Genomic DNA, 8,081 nt, shown 5'->3' on the forward strand with positions numbered 1-8,081 from the left:
CAATAAGCATACCCAAACCCTTTGATCTATGAATTGTAGAGCAATGAAAAACACTGCAGTATTAGTCCCTATTAATTTTATGACATTAAATAGACGTTTTAAAGAAAATTCAATTCTCTTTAACGAAAAACGTTTATTTAGTATTGCACACATGTTGTTTGTTTTATATAAATGCTGTATAAATAAATCGATGTCATTCATCAGTTACAATGTTATTTGTCTGTGTGGTTCCCTGTTTTTTCTCCTTTTCCCCTCATTACATGGCAGATGGGAAGAGTGAACAAATGTGATTTGCTCCCTCTGAGCCAAGAATGTTCCAGTGACTCATCCTAAGTTAATACTCTATAGTTCAGTGCTCTCCATGGGGACAGATAGAGATCCTACTACACAAACACTGGCATGAATTTGTAATTGTGGGCACATGTAAACACCCCTTAAATTCATACATGTACAGAGGCTCCAACATTTCATGGCTATGCTGTATTTCTGTATTTTCGCGGCGTGTAGTGGATTGCCGTGCCCTGCAGTCACTACTGTCTGAGCCACAGGAAGATGTGGATGATGGGCACAAAAACCACAAATTTCTTAGATTTGTGTCATCTGATACATGAAGAATCTTTTTGTTTGTTTTACTGGTGCTTTAAACCTATAAACTTTGTTCACCCACAAATATTTTTCCACTGAAAAGATTTGCAAATTACACAAGCATAGTTTGTCACAGCTGAACATCTGAAAGATGCTTTTAGCAAACACTGGTGCAAATACCATGACAACAGAGACAAAGATACAACTATGAAACAATGTGTCAGTGGTTATACAGTCTGTGTCCTACTATATTATTATCACTATCACTAATATTATCAGTATTTTAAAAATACATTTGCATAAGACATTTTAAAATGGCTAGTATTTGAAGCTTGATATTCCTAACTTATTTTTATATGTTTTCTACATTATGCTTAAATCTTCTGGATATATTTTAATTCCCATTCACCAAAGATCATCAAAAGATCATTGCTCACATATATAAATATGGTAAATAGACTGATTCTTACATAGTGCTGTTCTACTCTCTGAGTACTCAAATCACTTTTTATACAGCGTGCCTTATTCACCCATTCACACAAGCACGTTCTCCTGTTCTAAAAATAAAATCCATCCATCTTCAAAGAACTGATCAAGCATTTGTTAAGAAAGATAAAATAACCAGCGAGGAAGACAAAATTGTGGCATGTTTACATTTAAATTTGCCACATTGGTTTGATGAAAAGTATCATATGTAAATATCAGATTGTATTAAGATTTTATCTCATATAAATGGTTGGAAGATCTTCAGCTGGAGTCATTTGCTGAACATTAAATCTGAAGAAATATTGCACTACAAGGTAGAGATTTTTTAGATTGAAAACTTAATGGATCTATTTGGACATCTTTAATTTCGTTATGCTTCTAAGTATTGGGAAGTCTAATTGTTATAACAGAGGAGTTACATCTTCTCCAACATGTTCAAAACTGAAATTAGTTGTGCATTTTAGTCTCCCTTCCATAACTTCCTGTACACACGGACACACTTCCTCAAAATGACTGCTGCCTAGTGTTTACACATGAATGTTGCTCTACCTCGTAAAGCTCTTTGGCTTCTGCCTGGGGATGGATACATGGCAAATAAGCCCCAGCTGTCTGTGACCTAGCCAGCATCAATCTGACCAACTCCTCTGGGAAGAAAGACCAAGGGTCAGCCTGTGTAGATGCTCACGACTTATATAATGGTCCCTTTATGATTCTGTCTATCTTCCACATCCAGGCTGTTATTTATAGCACAAAGGAAGAGTGAAGTAGAACTGATATGGGCTTTGGACATTTGTTTGAGAAAGAGGTTTGAGTCATAGAACCTAAAATTGCTTTCATTGCAGTATTGTGTAGAACAAAGGGTGTTTATAGTACTACACTGAAAAAAAGGGACTGGCCATCTCTTGGATTTATGTAAGCATCTTGCATGCATTTAACACAATTGCCTCATGTTTTAAAGTTAAATGTAACTATATAGTGTAAAAACTACATGATATGCAGAAAGGGTGTATTAAATTGTTCATATCATGTTCAGGTGAAGTAAGTCAATAAGATAGCAACGTTAAATCTCGTGAAACCACGCGTGATTTCATCTCGCGGGCTTTGGATCGTGGTTTAAAAAAGGCATCCATCTCAGTCAAGTCGAGCAGCCAACTCTACGTTTTTGGTATGTCTTGATTTTTTGAATTCATTTTTACCATATTTCAGCCAAATGTAGTTAAACGTCTAGAGTGTCGCCATGTAACATGCTAAAAAAGAGCCGTTAGCTTATTTGCTGTTTTATCTGTTGTCAAAGAATTGGCGCTTTTTCATTTGAATTTGTCTTTGGCACAAGAGCCGTAATATCACATTAAACCTAATTACGAGGCGCTCATAACATAATTTGGTTTTCTGTGTGAATAGATTTGTCAACTGACTCTTCAGTTACATTGTGTATTTACTGCACCGTGGTGTTAGTGAGATTTTGGACATTGAACAGCTTTAGCTAATATCATCAGCGGCATTATGCTAGCTTACATCCCTACCCCTCCTGCCCTCACCTGCTGTCCTTTTGTTTTTGTTTTTGTTTTTTTTGCTGCACATTGAGAGATGACCTCTATTCTGCATTTCACCAGGAGTCAGCTGATGGATTGTGGGTTCAAGGTGTTATGGTAAGAAAGTATATTCTATTTTCGTTTCTGTAACTTAATTATAATGGGTTTTTTATAATTATTAGGTGCATGCATACTCACCCTATTAATACAACTGAGAGATCCAAAATCTGCCATAGGTTTAACTTATACCTGTATGTATTGCCAGAAAGGTGATTACTGGACTCGCATTAATGCACACTTGAACTGAAATGAGGTTGTAACTTGTGGGTTCTTGGGTTGCAAATCAGAAACAAACATCTTTGGATTTTTTTTAATCCCATAAGATCTGGAAACACAGTTTTTATTCAACAAAACATTACTGATTAACCAAGCACAGTGCCTGCTGTTATTTCAAAATAATTTTATGTCATTTCAGATAAAATGCAGCATTCCAGTGCATCCCAACCATGCCTTTACAGTCAAGGTTTCTGACGGAGCTGAGTTTTTCTCTGACAGTCTGCTGAAAGTGTTTGCAAAGTGATCAGGGGAACAGGGCACAAAGCTAAAGGATGTAGCTGCCATAATGACAGTAAGAACTTTAAAATTCTTTAACTACAAAGTGTATATGTATTGCATTAGGTCAGTAAAAGATTTTTATGCTACATCCATTGAAACAGTCAACTATTACCTGTGAGTAATGATTCCACTAAAAGGATGCCATAATTTTCGTCATGCATTTACTGGCCCACTGAGAAAAAATTATCTTTTTTTAAAAATAAATGTTCTGGAAACTATATATCCATAAAGTTGATGTCAAACAGGAACTTTTGATATTGCTTTGTAGATGCTGGTGTTGCATGTTGACTGGTTTAAAAAGTCAAGAGTTTTTGTCTGGGATCATTTTCTTCTGTGCTACTGAAAAGTTCACAAATCTCTGTTTTCTTTGTTATAATAGTCAAGGATGACATTAATGCTCGGAGTCCCTCATCAAAGTGCTCCGCATCTGTGTGAAAGACAATTGCAACATCTTGGTGCAGGAGTTCATGGTGAGTGTTTTATGGGTAGATTGTGGCTTTGCAACATTTAAAAATGCATTTAGTTATCCACTTGATCCTCATTGGACTGGTTAGGACCAGTAGTCCTCTTTAATAATTTGAAGTTCACATGAGGCCTGGTAGTGAACTCGGCCGCCGGCCCTTGAGGCCCCATCCTCACCCCTGTATTAGGGGTCACATCAGTGTGAAAAAACTTTAAATTTGTCATTCTAATGAACAAAGGAAAATCCCACCAATATTTATATTAGCTTTTGTTTGAAAAAATGACCAACTGACCAACAGCTAACCAAATTGTGGGGCTGAAAGTCTAAATTCTAACATCTTCTGAGTGACATAGCCTGGATTTCTGATGGGCCGGTGTCTTTCTAACAAAAACTAATGTAAAGCATTTGAAATTATTATGTTTTTCACCCTCTCTTAGAAACTCTGTTAGACCATGAATGGCAGCATGGCAGGCCACTCTTTGGCTATAGCTATTTACTATGTTGCTTGCATTGGTTTAAATTACTCTAACATTAGAACTGGTAGATTCAAAAGAGATGAGTTTAAAAAGGAATCTTAAAGAAATGTTTTGTGTTTAACCAGGACTTGACTGAGGCCACTGCACAGATTGAGAAAACCACAATGAACATCTGTCTCCAGAGGATGCGGCAGGCAATGACTTTTCTGATGTTGTTCTTCAAGATCTGGATAACGTGACCTTTGCAGTAGCCATGCTGTTTGGACCTTTTTTATTCCTTCAACATGAGTTACCCATCACAACTCTGCTACACTTTTGAGGTGATTCAATGGGTGGTAATGGAGTTGGATGCAACTCAGCTCTCAAGAAAAGCTCACAACTAAGACAAAACTGCTCCTGCAACGAAGCTCACTGTTATGCATGTGAGGTGACCAGCTCTAGGTGAGAGGACATTTCAATCTCACACTTGTTCTGCTGCATTTTTGAAGCTCAATTCCAGGAACGGATCGCAGGGTTCATTTTTATATACTCTGCAACTGCCATGAGGACGAGCCGTTTTTTTGTTGTTGTTTGTTTTTCCTTTTGCTCTGTACAAGTTCTGTTTGTCTGTTTGGCAGCATTTTTAAATTTCTCTTTGTATTTTTTCTTTCTTTTACTAGTGAAGAGATGTAGCGTGAACAGTTATACAGTCTAAATATCCCATATGGGTTGTGTGAAATGGTATTTTCAGTTTCATTCAGTTGAAGTAAAGAACGTTGAATATTTCTAAGTGTGCTGTTTTGAACCAAGATGTCACAGTATGATCAGTGCTGTAATTTTTGACAGTCACTGTATCAATGTTATTTTTGCGTCTCTTGAATAAAGGTTTTGACCTGCAAGTGCTAATTTCTTTAGTTATTGGGGTAAAATGGGTAGTGTTAATAGGAAGGTGTTTGCCAATTCAGTAACCTAATTTAATGTTAATGGAAACTAACATTACCTCAAATTGTTTAGTTATAATTGTTGTTTAACTGAATCTTGACGTTAGAGGCCTTAAATAGAATGTTTTGTATTGTTCTTTCCCAACATTTTTCAAAAGAAACAGTCCAATTTCTTTGCTGTGATTGATTCCAGAGAACACGGAAGAACTGACATTATTTAACTGTTGATTTATATAGATTCAGTAGAGGAGTAATGTCAGTTTAATTCTTTACCTACTGCAGTGAAATTAGACATGTTGTTTTGAAAGGTTACTGGTGGATGCCAGCAACCATCTTGGAAGAGAACAATACAATCTGTTATAAGGCCTCCATTTGAAAATTGTGTATTTGATACTAGAATATAATAGCAAAATGTAATTTGAAGATAACATGTAGTATTTAAGTGACCAAGTAGTATTGGGTAAAAGTTATTGAATCGTGTTGGGATAACGTGAGAAAATTGTGAAGGATTAAAATATTCCAAGAGCTCAAATTACTTCATCAAAACATGTTTAAGTCACATTTTATCAACACAAATTGCACAAGTTTATTGAACATGAATAAATTGTGTTAATTTAATTCAATTGTTTAAGTTGCTGCCAAAGCAAAACATCTGTGTGCAACAAATGTCCACCATTGAATTAAGTAAATCCAACAACATATTTTTTTCAGTGTACTTTCTTCATCATTCAGTTAAATTTGGCTTTATAAAAACAAAAAAATTAATGACTAAATGAATTAAACGTAACCAAAGAGATTTTTTTCCACCCCAGACCAGCTCCAATCCTGTCACTCAGGACAAGACGAAACTAACAGAAAGCTGAGTGTACTGTGTGTGTTTTTGTCTGTGTTTCACTCTATTTTTGGAGACAGAAGGGTGTCATTGAGGCAGAGAGGCTAATTCAACCTGCCTCCATTGTGTCTGCCCCACATGTATATAATGATCTCATAATGATGCAGGTCTGTTGCTCCTGGAGCTTAGTGACATCTGAGGGCTATCTTTTGTGTCATCAGGATCCAGAATGTTCTAAAAAAAATTTCACAAATAATTCATTTTTTATAAAGAACTGAATTTGACTCGAGCTAAATTGGTGCCACTCTTTAAAATATTTAGGCTCTAAAAATAAAGTGGCTGTGCTGAAAAATCTATATTTGGCATAATGCCAGTAGGCTACAGCTCTACTTGAATTATTTATATTATAAATATTTATTTTTTTACTGTTGCTAAAACAATATTATGCACATCTAAACATTTACTGGAATAACAGTTGCAGTCTGTCACGTCCCTCCACTTTCTTGATGATACAAATATAATTCTGACAAGTCTGCACACATTCAACAAACCTGCCTACTTCCCTGCCTGGTCTATATAATCTAAACATTATTAATCCAGTAGGTCTTATTTAAAGCACATATACATTCATACAGTGTATTAAATACAATATTTTTCTCTCTCACACACAAGACCTTCAGTCTGTGTTACATATTTATTTATTTAAAAAAATATATTTTAGTTTGAACTACTTTGTAAAATATTTTACTTGGTTAGCCCAACTGGTAATGTTAGGGTAAACGAAACCACCTTTGTAGAGCAGGCCTCACTTGTATTTGTGTGTATTTGTGTTTGGATTCATTAATATTTTGCAGAATCAGTATGACTGGTTTGAGAACAGGCCTTTGTTCATAGATTTTTTTTCTTTTTAATGTTCTGTTTTGGTTCGGTCTGACACGTCCCACTCCCTATAGTCTAATTTGAAACTACACTAAAAATTCTTTGATGAACCTGCCAAGCACCGCAGCAAACTTAGTAATCAGCTAGCTGGTAAAGACAGCGGAACGTTTAGCATCTAAATGGCCAGACATTTCACTGAGGAGTTGTTGGATACCAAGCCGGAGGCAGTAAGTACTGACATTTAAAAGCTTGTGTTTGCCTGATATGCAAAGAGGAAGCAGACGCAGCAATTTGGCCAACATGTTCATCATTACAGCTTTACAAGCTGATAAGAGCAGTGTCTCCTTACAGCTCGCTGCTTAAAGTTTGCTTTGTGTAAATAAACTTTAATAGTGACACTTATGTAATTATGTTTTTCCTATAATAGATTTCTTTGTTTTAGAATGAACTTAATTATACTCAAATTATACAGTAAAATCGGCCAGATCCTGGCTGCACATCACTCTGAGAAGCAGATGTCTTGTAGTTAGTCATTGCTAGTCACATGTGAAGGACATGTCAATATTTCAACTGGCTCTGCCACTCTGACACAAATGTAAACGCCCACATGACCTACCCAGATAGCCTGGAGGCGCCACTGCCACACTGCCAATATCTGGGTCATTGTTCAGCAACCTTTTATGAAACTCAATTCATGCTGAGGCTTGTGGGTTGGATTAAATGCTGCTTCCAGTAGGTGGGAGGTTACATAAAAGGTTTCAATGTACAGGTTATCTAAAGGTGGGCTGGTAACTGAATAGGATATATTAGGTTTGTTCCAAGAAGTGAAATGCTTATTACTCTCAAGTCTTTTTCTCTGCACAACATTGAGTGAAAAGCAGAACTGCAGGGCAAGAACTGTTGCTGAGTCACCTTCATGTCTACTGCAGAAGTGTTTTGTTGTGAACATAGCACAAAACAATTCTGCTGCACACTTAAACACCTGTGTTTATGCGTTTGGCACTTATCTTTTAATCCAGGCCCCAAAATCAAAGTTGGAAGACACCCTTCATCATCTGAAATATCATAAAAAGGAGCAACGTCAAATCTTTATAACTACCACAATTTAAGCTATAGTGAAAAGCCAGCTGTCAGTTGAGCTCAGACTACAAAAGCACTTAGTGTGGCTGAAAGGGTTAAATGTGACTCATTCTTACGATAGACATTTCCTGCATCAAACCAACACTGAAACTTGATTTCGGTTAAATTTGTGCCAATTTGTGTCATTCTGTGCCACTGGGGAGATTTCTTACA

At 36.3% G+C, this 8,081-nt stretch overlaps 1 long non-coding RNA gene across 2 annotated transcripts; it reads left to right on the plus strand.

Annotated features, from left to right (window-relative positions):
* The first annotated feature begins 1,940 nt into the window (after positions 1-1,940).
* LOC145431867 (uncharacterized) lies at positions 1,941-5,035 on the plus strand. Of its 2 annotated transcripts, XR_013912173.1 has the most exons (5): positions 1,942-1,983; positions 2,105-2,720; positions 3,079-3,231; positions 3,598-3,688; positions 4,283-5,035. It is a non-coding gene; the product is annotated as an uncharacterized LOC145431867 (long non-coding RNA). The 2 variants fall into 2 exon arrangements; XR_013912172.1 differs by having other exon boundaries at positions 1,941-2,720.
* Positions 5,036-8,081: the final 3,046 nt, after the last annotated feature.

Source organism: Astatotilapia calliptera, chromosome 11, assembly GCF_964374335.1.
Source record: "Astatotilapia calliptera chromosome 11, fAstCal68.1, whole genome shotgun sequence".
Taxonomy (NCBI): domain Eukaryota; kingdom Metazoa; phylum Chordata; class Actinopteri; order Cichliformes; family Cichlidae; genus Astatotilapia; species Astatotilapia calliptera.